Genomic DNA, 8,057 nt, shown 5'->3' with positions numbered 1-8,057 from the left:
TTTCCGGGAACGTATCTCCGCTGATAGCATGTCCAAAGGATGCAAGATGAAGTCTTACTATCCTTGCTTCTAAGGAGCATTATGGTTGTACTCCTACCAAGACACATCTGTTTCTTCTTTTAGCAGTTCATGGCACTTTCAATAAACTTCATCAGCACCATAATTCAAATGCATTGATTCTGCTTCTGTCTTCTTTATCCAAAGTCCAACATTCACATACATATAAGGAGATAGAAAATTCCATGAAGTGGATCAGGGGTGCCTTCATCCTCAAAGTAACATCCTTGCTTTTCAACACTTGAACGATATCTTGTGCAGCAGATTTACCCAAAGCAAAGGGTTCTTTGATCTTTTGATTGCTGCTTCCATGAGCATTGATTGTGGATCCAACAAAATGAAATCCTTGACCATGTCAACATTTTTGCTGTTTATCATAATTACCTATTGGTGCAGTTGTGAGGGTTTGGGTTGTCTTTACATTAAGTTGTAATCCATATCAAATCCTGCAATCCTGGATCTTCATCAACAAGGGCCTCTTGTCCTCCTCACTTGGGTCCTCCGCATATCAAAGGGTGTGAGTCAGTCCTTCTCCAATCCTAATGTCAAATTCTACTTCAGCTATTCCAGTTTTTCTAATTATTTGCAGAGCATACAGGTGGACTAAGTATGGTAATAAGTTATAAGTCTGATGCATACCCTTCCTGATTTAAAACCGTCCAGTATGCCCTTGTTATGTTTGCACAACTGCAACTTGATCCATGTACGGGTTCTGCACGAGAACAATGAGTGATCTGAAATCCCCTCTTCTCAGAACTATGCATCTATTTTTATAATCCACATAGTTGAATTCCTTTGCATAGTCAATAAGACACAGGTAAACATCGTTCTGGTATTCCCGTCTTTCAGCTAAAATGCACTGATATCAGCAATGATATTTCTTTATCCATGTCCTCTTCTGAATCCAGCTTGAATTTCTGGAAGCTCCCTATTAATGTGCTGCAACCATTGATGAATAATCTTCAGCTAAATTTTACTAGCATGTGATATCACTGATATTCTGTAACATTCTGTTGGGTCACTCTTTGGAATAGGTACAAATATGTATCTCTGGAACATTTCAAGTGATATTCAATCAATTCTGGGATCCTTGTCTTGTGTAAAAGCCTCAGAGCAAGCTTGAACTTCTTCCTTGGATATCATTGGTTTTTGATCATATACTACTTCTTGAAATGTTTGAATGTTAACTAATTCTTTTTGGTACAGCGACTCTGTAATATTTCCATCTTCTGATGCTTCCTGTATCACTCTACATGTTGGCGACAGAATAAATTCAAGTTTTGAAATCTGTAAAGATTACCACCTTGTATATCCTACAGGACAGATGAACTCTGTCCTTCATGGTTGCTTTGAACCAGAATTGACCTATTAGCAAGTTTCTGATTGTGTGTGTGTTTATGGAATATGTATCTTAGAAAAGATGTTTTATCAATATTTGTTCCAAAATTTTCTGAACAATTTGTTCACTTCTTTTTATGGAGACGTTGAGCTCTTCTTCCTAAGCTAATTAGACATAGACTCATTCTGCACGGCTCTCAGGAATCTGAAAGACTATAGCTGCTAAATGGGAGTGGGAACCCTTTTCTATAGTTATGATGTACTCCTTGGTGATTTAAAATGGCTTTTTAAATTCAAATCCTTGTTTCTGTATTTTAAGAAGAAAAATGAAAAGAAGCAAAAACTGTGTGCCCTCCCTTTAAGGCTTCTTTGAAAGTCACTACAGTATTTTTCATCTATCTTTCTGCCTAGCTTAGTCACTTGAGGCTAATTGTAGATCCTTCATTGCAAACTCTATACCAGTGTTTGAGCAAACAAATGGGCACCATAGCCTAGCCAATTGGAAGCATAAATTAACCTTCACAGTGTGTAAAAAAAAGGAACACAGGAAACCATTTTTCTAGAGTCTGTTCTACCTTGAATTTTCAAAGTCAATGTGCAAGTCACACAAGAGAGAATCTAGTTTAAATTATTCTTTGATGTCAGGGGTCTTTGCTTTTCTTAAAATTCTTTTTAAAGAACATAAAAACAATGTATTGTTTGATAACAAATGTCAGTCCATAAATAATTGTTTCATAACAGCTTTCCATTTACTTATGCACAGTAATTGCAATGGTCTCAGCCTCATACACTGAAAAATGAGAAAAGGGAACCAAAGAATTGAGAGATTTAATGATGGCATTGGTGAAGACTGCTTACTATACTAGAGACATTGATAGTGAGACTTTATCTCACTTGGTTTTGACATATTGTCAGGAGAAACCAGTGCCTGAAGAAAGACATCCTGCTTGGTGCTGTCGAGGTACAGCCAAAAGGGGGAAGACCTTAGACAACATGGGTTGACGCGGTGACTACATGGATGGAATTGACCATAAGACAAAATGCAAGGATAGCACAGGACCAGGGAGTGTTTTGTTCTGTTATACATATAAAGTTGGTGGTGAGTTTTTTTTAATAATTGTGCTGAGATTGTTATTGGAATTGCACTGTATTTATAAAGTACTTTTGGTGATAATGGCATCACCACTACATTTGGTCTCCTCCAGGATCATGGAACAGTCACATGGGTGAGTCTCTTTTGGTTTCTTGTAGAAATGTTTAAAATTTTTCTTTATATAAATATTTTGCTTCTCCGGTAAGATTTATTCCTAGATATTTCATCTTTTGGGTAGTCATTGTAAATAATATTTTTCTTTTAATTTCCTTCTAGATGTTATCTTCTTTAATATTACAAGAATCCAATTGATTTCTTTATTTTAATTGTATAGCCTGTTACATTGCCAAATATTTCAGTTAGTCCCAGCAATTGTCTAATTAAATTTTGGGGGATACCTAACACCACCAAGAAAAATTGATGCATTTGAATTAAATTTTTGGTAAAGAATATTGAAAGTATTATGGAGTGTTAGAATAACAAATCTACCTCAGAGAAATGATATCCAGAATGCTCCTTAAAAGCAAAGATGGTGAGATTTCTCTCACACACTGTGGACATGTTACCAGGAAGCCCCAGTGCCTGAGAAAAACAACATCCTTGGCAAAGTAGAAGTCAAAGAAAAGGAACACTCTGGAGGAAATGCATATACACAGTGGTTGCAACCAAGTGCTGCAGCATAGCCATTGTGAGAGTGTCACCGGACTCGGACGTGTTGTACGTAGGGTCTCTCTAAATTGTCTTCTAACAACAACGCTGTTACCTATTGTTATATTACCCACATTGCAGTACCTCAGTATACCTGATTCATGTATATAGTATAACACATCATTTAATATCATATAATTTTCTGCACATATCATAGATACATTTCTTTCACAATAAAATTATAATAATCGACAGTGCAAATCACCTTCTTTAGTATCATCATAACAAAACATTTTTAGCCATAACTAATAGAATACTGGATTTGGGGAAAAGTTAGAATGTCAGTTTATCCATCATAAAGCTATAATATTCTTATGAATAATTGAAATCTGCTTTTTTCTATTCTCAATTTTATCTAATATGTTTTGAAATGTTTAATTAGTTTGTTGATTCATTAATATTTCAAGTGACTAACATTAATGGCTTTCAATGATCTGTGTCTAGGCTTTGTATTATTTGGTTCCCTATTTGCAAATCTTTCCATTAGTTCAAGTTATCAAAGCCAATCCTTTATATTAAATTTTAATTTGAACAAAAGACATTTCATTTTCAACTTTATATATATATATATATATATGCAGTTGCTTTAAAGTTTGTGTTAGGGATCTGCAATATTAAAATAACAATTTAATCAGAGTCTATGCATTTGAATTATCATGTTGAAGAAGCATATTGAAAGCTGTTGAATTGCTAAAAGAACAAACAGATGTATTGTGGAAGAATGCTCCTTAGAAGCCAGGTTGGTGAGACTTTATTTTACTAATTTGGACATGGTACAGGCGAGATCGGTGCCTGGAAAAGAACATCATGTTTGCGTGCTGTAAAAAAGAGAAAGGCCCCCCCCCCAAAAAAAAAGAGAAAGGCCCTCCCCAGGATGGATGGATCCAGTGGCTACAATGGTGGGCTCGACCCGGGAACATTGTGAGGATGGCACAGAAGCAGGCAGTGTTTTGCTCTGTTGTACATAAGGTTGCTATTTTTGGCACATAACAGAAACAACGGCACAGACACAAATATTAACATCTCCTATGCCAATCATTACTTTGAATTCTTTGAAGTTTATCATATTCAACTGCTTCTGCTTGGAGAATTATAAAATTTCCTTTGATTAAATATGTAGCATTTAGACATTCACTAGCAAGAAAGTCATGTAACAGAAATTGTTCTTTCATGTATATGGTGTACAATCCTATTAATATTAACTTTGTTTCCCTTTTACAAGCCATGGTTCATGTATGTATTAAAAGCTGCTGAGATCCATAGTAGTGCATCAACAATCATAATGTAACATACAATACTCTCATGTATCTCTGTAATCGATATACTTTATTCCATTCCTACCACTACAACTTTAACCAAATCCACTTCTCATTTAAACGATTTCAATAGCATTCTAATTGTTTTACCAGAACCTACAAACAGCTTTTTGCATATGCTGTTCCTTCTGCTCAAAATCGGTTTCTTTTCTTTCCTATCTTGTCAAGTTCTACTCACTGTTACTGTAATAACTCAGGGATCAATTCCTCATATACTTCCTTGGTGAAATAGCTCTCTGTTAGGTTTTATTGCTATAACTCTTTTGAAAAATCAAACACAAACATATACCCCCTCCCCATCAAACAAAACCAAACCACACTAAGCTCACTTGGTTCTGATTCACAACCACCCTGTAGGAGAGAGTAGAACTATTCATAGTGTTTCCAAAGCTGTCAATCATTACAGAAGCAGGCTGCTCTATCTTTCACTCACTTAGTAACTGTGAGTTGGGGCTGCAATATCAATGGCCCTGAAATGTCAATCTTTCAGCAACTGAATACTTAAATATTGCACTACTAGGGTTCATTTTCTGCGATGCATTTTTCCAAAATTATTTCCATTATAATTTTATAAAGACTCTACAACTACATAGGATTCTAAAACTCTAACTCATGACCCTATATGACAGAGTAGAACTGCCCCTATGGGCTTCTATTTACCCCATAGATAACTGCTTATGGGAGAACAAAGTCTTGGGCTTTCTCCTACAGGAGTCTATAGGTGGCACAAATAGGTAGTTGCTTGACTGCTAACCGAAAGGTCAACAGTTTGAGACTCGTTGGAAGACAGTGCTGGAAATCTGCTGGTGAAAGGTCTGAGCATGGAAAACCAGGGAGCTCTACAGCTCTACTCTGTACACGTGGGGTCAGCGTGAGTCAGAATCAAGAACTGGCTCCATGGCAAGTGACAACATTCAAGAATTATGCATGCAGGAATTAGGTTTGTGTTGACTCAATGAATTATAACTTAATTGAATAATTACACTGAGATGCTTAATATTTACGTTGGATTTTAAACTAGTGCCAAGATTATTTGGTGTAATTAACTTGAAGATTGTTTTGCTTTACTTACTATATAAGGAAATGCATTTTACTTTTTATAATAATTTGACAAAGTAAGAACTTTCTTGGGCATTTCCACTACTTTTCACATTGTCTTATATCCTTATATCACAATATCTGTATCTCTAAAGCAGTGGTTCTCAACCTTCTTAATGCCATGACCCTTTAATACAGTTTCTCATGTAGTGGTGACCCCCAATCATAAAATTATTGTGTTAGACAGGGTTCTCTAGAGAAATAAAATCAGGACACTAATAATTTTATATATATTTATATAGATAGATAACATAAGAAATAAACAGTTAATTAATCTATAAAGCAGTACAAAGCTCAGTGCAACTCACTCCCGTGAGACAGTTGTGAGACACTGGCAGTCCTTCAAGTCTTGAGGGGCGCTGGGTAAGTCCTATGTAGAGCAATTCAGGCTATCTGGCCACAGGCAGCCAACAGCAAGCAGGTCATCAAAAGTCAACCAGATGACAGAGTCCGACAGTCCCCAGCTCAAGAGATGTACCTTTCAGTAGCGTGGAGAAGCAGGTCATGAAGGAACCCTAAGTTACAGAGACACAGTCCCCAGGTTAGGTGTCCCACAAGTAGTGTGGCTTGTAAATGGAGGCACAGAATGAGCAAGGCAGCCACATGCTCGTCTGAGGGTCAAAGAGCAAGAGAGAAAGAGGCTAGGCTTGCCGAGCCATTTATCTTTCTGCCCTTCAACCAGTCTCACATGTGTTCATTGGCCATGTTGACACAACAAACCTACCTATCACAATTATTTTTGTTGCTACTTCATAACTGTAATTTTGCTACTGTTATGAATCATAATGTAAAAATCTGATATGCAGGATGTATTTTTTTAATTTTTAAAATCATTTTATTAGGGGCTCATACACTCTTATCCCAATCCATAAATACATCAATTGTGCAAAGCACATTTATCCATTCATTGCCCTCATCACTCTCAAAACACTTGCACTCCACTTAAGCCCTTGGCATCAGCTCCTCATTTTTCCCCCTCCCCCCTGCTTCCCTCTCCCTCATGAACACTTGATAATTTATAAATTATTATTTTGTCATATCTTACACTTTCCAATGTCTCCCTTCACCCACTTTTCTGTTGTTCGCCCCCAGGGAGGAGGTTATACGTAGATCCTTGTAATGGTTCCCCCTTTTCACCCCACCCTCCCTCCACCCTCCCGGTATCTCCACTCTCCATTGGTCCTGAAGGGATCATATGCCCTGGGTTCCCTTTGTTTCCAGTTCCTATCTCTACCAGTTTATATCCTCTGGTCTAGCAAGATTTGTAAGGTAGAACTGGTATCATGATAGAGGGGAGGGGGGTAGTGGGGTAGGAAATATTTAGGAACTAGAGGAAAGTTGTATGTCTCATCGTTGCTACACTGCAACCTGACTGGCTCATCTCTTCCCCGAGACCCTTCTGTAAGGGGATGTCCAATTGCTTACAGATGGGCTTTGGGTCTCCACTCCACACTCCCCCTCATTCACAATGATATGATTTTTTGTTCTGATGATGCCTGATACCTTATTCCTTCAACACCTAATGATTGCACAGGCTGGTGTGCTTCTTCCATGTGGGCTTTCTTGCTTCTGAGCTAGATGGCTGCTTGTTTACCTTCAAGCCTTTAAGACCCCAGACACTATCCTTTGATAGCTGGGCACTATCAGCTTTCTTCACCACATCTGTTTATGTACCCATTTGTCTTCAGCGATCATATCGGGGAGGTGAGCTCATAATGATATGCTTTTTTGTTCTTTGGTGTCTGTTAACTGATCCCTTTGGCACCTCATGATCACGCAGGCTGGTGTGCTTCTTCCATGTGGGCTTAGTTGCTTCTGAGCTAGATAGCCGCTTGTTTACCTCCAAGTCTTTAACACCCCAGATGCTATATATTTTGATAGCTGGGCACCATCAGCTTTCTTCACCACATTTGCTTATGCACCTGCTTTGTTTTCAGTGGTTGTGTTGGGAAGGTGAGCATCATAGAATGTCAGTTTAATAGAACAAATATTCTTGCATTGAGGGTGTACTTGAGTGGAGGCTCAATGTCCATCTGCTACCTTAATACTAAACCTATACATATATGCACATAGTTCTATTTCCACATCCTAATATATAAATGTATTTGCATATATACATGACTTTATTTAGACCTCTATAAATACCCTTTACCTCCTAGCTCTTTCCTCTGGTCCCGCTATCATATTCACTAGGTTTTCAGTAATTTGCCTTGGTTACATTACCCTTGGTCACATCCTACCAGGCCTCTTACACCCTCCTTACCACCAATTTGGATCACTTGTTCCCTTGTCCCTGGGTTTGTTAACACCAATTCCTTTGCCACCTTCTCCCCCTTTCCCATGTCCCTCTGGAACTGTCAGTCCCATTGTTTTCGCCTCCAGATTGTTCATTCAGCCTATCTTATTTAGATAGAATTGAGGAGATTATAACATGCACAAAAACATGA

The sequence above is a fragment of the Echinops telfairi genome, unplaced genomic scaffold (genome assembly GCF_000313985.2).
Source record: "Echinops telfairi isolate 266 unplaced genomic scaffold, ASM31398v2 ScPeMD7_7468;HRSCAF=8506_0, whole genome shotgun sequence".
Lineage (NCBI taxonomy): Eukaryota > Metazoa > Chordata > Mammalia > Afrosoricida > Tenrecidae > Echinops > Echinops telfairi.
The sequence above is the reverse complement of the archived record's forward strand: the minus strand, read 5'-3'. Positions refer to the sequence as shown.